The following is a 2,589-nucleotide window of genomic DNA, read 5'->3' as shown; positions in this document are numbered from 1 at the left end:
ATTGGATGTGGTGGCACACGCCTGTAATCCCAGCACTTGGGAGACTGAAAACTGGAGAATCACTGCAAGTCCAATCTGTGTAGTGAGACCCTGGAGACCCTGTACTAAATACATATTTTTTTTAAAAAAAAGGATATTCTAGAAAAGTACACAATTTTTTAATTCTCTTTTTTGAGAAAAAAGAAAATTCATTAATATATTCAAAAATAAGTAACATACAGTGACTGCTTCCATTAGAATAAGAAGTCAGTTCTATGCTGGTTAGCACATGGGGTGTCTGTGCTGATTAGCTTGCACTACTCCGCCGTCTCCCACAGGGGAAGAAGGCAACAGTAATAATGAAATCAGAGGCTCATGCAGGATCTCGGTCTTGGTCACTTCTGTCCTTGCTGGGACAGAATACCTGACATCCACAACTTAAGGAAGGGAAAGTTCCTGTTAGCTCAGGTTTTAGCCCACTGTCATTGCATCCTGGCTCCAAAGCAGGTTCGTGTCACACAGGGCCTAGCAGAGGAAAGGTCCTCACGGCAGGGCAGACAGGAGGCAGAGTGTCAAGGCAAGAGCCGGGAAGGGACAGAGCATGATGCAGCCCTGTTCTGTGGGCCTTACCCGAGTCTTCCAGGCTTGTCTTGAGACATCGGTGTGAGGAGCGTCCCTCCCACCCTCCGACCCACAAGGCACAAGGTGAGGCCTTTCCTCACGACTCTGCCTTTCTGTCCTGAGGGAGACCTCCTGTCCGTCCTATCTGTCTGCCTCAGAGCGTCTTCCAACTCATCATCTCAGTTCCTATCTACTCTTTCAGACACAGCTTCCAGAAGGTTCTCTCGCTCCTGCTCGCCTGTTAATGGCTTTCTCATTGTCCCAACCCGTGATATCCGGAAACAATATTGCTCCAGCTGGCCCAGATTCATATGGAAATACTACTTCCTGTAACAGCCAACAACCTGAGAAAAGCACACAGGATTCTTCAAACTCGCGGCGTCCCACATTTCTGCCTGTCCTGACCACGCACCGCTAAGCCCTTCGACTCCAACGCGGACCCTGTCAGCGCATCCCTCTGTGATCCACATTGGTTCTCAACTTAGACGTAGCCTTCACAGCCTTGCTGGCAGATTTCACTTCTCTCACCCAAATTCCATGCACGAAGCATGTCATTAGCCTTAAAAATAAGTATCGATGGCAGCATAAATAGTTCATTCCTCTCCAAAAGAGACGAAGCCTAATTTCAATTACTGGAGAACTTAGAAGGGAAGCCCTCTACAACTGGGCTCTCCTGTCCAACTTTCTCCTGCACAAACACACACAGTGTATGAAGCCAGGAAATAAAGTGTGTGTGTGCGCGCACGTGTGCGTGCCCAAGGGTGGTGACTATAATTTACACATTTCCCCTTTATGCCACCCACGAAGCCAGATCAGATCCCACTCCTCAGGCAGGAGGCCCAGAGAATGCAGCGCCAGTCAAAACCTAGGATAGTTCAGTAGAATAAGAGCTTGCCTGGCAAGCGCAAGGCGCTGACTTCAATCCCAAATATCGAGGGGGGAAAAAGAGAGAGAGAGACAGAGAGACAGACAGACAGACAGACAGACAGACAGACAGACAGACAGGCAGAGAGACTGCCGCGGAGCAGAGCCACTCACTGCCTCCGCCGTGGCCGGTGTCTGCCCCCTTGTGGCCTGAGCGAGAATGATAGCTATCCTGGAGCAAACCGTTGGGGCAGAAGCCAGACCTGCGGAGCGGGGGCTCCAGAGGCTCTGCAGCTGCCGCTTGCAGCCAGGTGCGTCAGGCCAGGAGGAGAGGGCGCCCCAGGGGCCTTGTCTGCACAGAGACCTCAGGAGACCTGCTGCTCCCCAGCCCTCGAGCCGGGCGGTTTCCAAAGTCCTCACAGCCCTGGTCCCCAGGGTCACGGAGGCCGCTAGGGGTTTACGTCCCTCGCTGCCCTGCCGGCCCCAGGCGGGCTGAACCCGCACTTCTGTCCCTGCCCACGGAGCTCTGCCCCGGCTCCTGGAAATTCCTTCATGCGGAGGCAGGTCACGGGCCCCCGATCACTATGGGGACATGGAGTGCCCAGGGGGGCCCAGGGTCAAGTGGAGCGCCTCCTGCCACAATGCGCAACCCTGAGGTGCGAGAGAAGGGCTCGGACAGGTGGGCAGGACAGGGAACTGTCCTTTTAAGAGGACTGCAGCCCCCAGGACCCAGGGAGGCCACGCAAGGCAATCCTGTCGGCCAGGCTGCTGTCTGTCCTTCCAGTTCTGAGGCACACAAAAGTGGGGAGAGTGAAGAGCGGCCCCTCAGCCTGAGATAAAGGAGCAGGCTGAGGGAATTCAGAGGATGCCCAAACTACCCGTGGGGGACCCCAGCCTCCTATAGGGGACGGGCCACATTTCCGGGGGCCCATCCCCTCAGAGAAGCGGGGAAAGGCTGTGCCCTCTCACTGCAGGCCCAGACTCTTTTGCACTTTTGAATTTCTGCAGTGAGTCCTTTGCCTCAACCTGACTGGGTCAGCAACCCGTGGGGGCGTCCTGTCTCAGCCTCCTCTGCCAGCGACCACGCGGGGCAAGGACAGGAGCAACGAGGTGCGCAGAGGAGCC

Source organism: Octodon degus, unplaced genomic scaffold, assembly GCF_000260255.1.
Source record: "Octodon degus isolate 3935 unplaced genomic scaffold, OctDeg1.0 scaffold00057, whole genome shotgun sequence".
In the NCBI taxonomy this organism is placed as follows: domain Eukaryota; kingdom Metazoa; phylum Chordata; class Mammalia; order Rodentia; family Octodontidae; genus Octodon; species Octodon degus.
The sequence above is the reverse complement of the archived record's forward strand: the minus strand, read 5'-3'. Positions refer to the sequence as shown.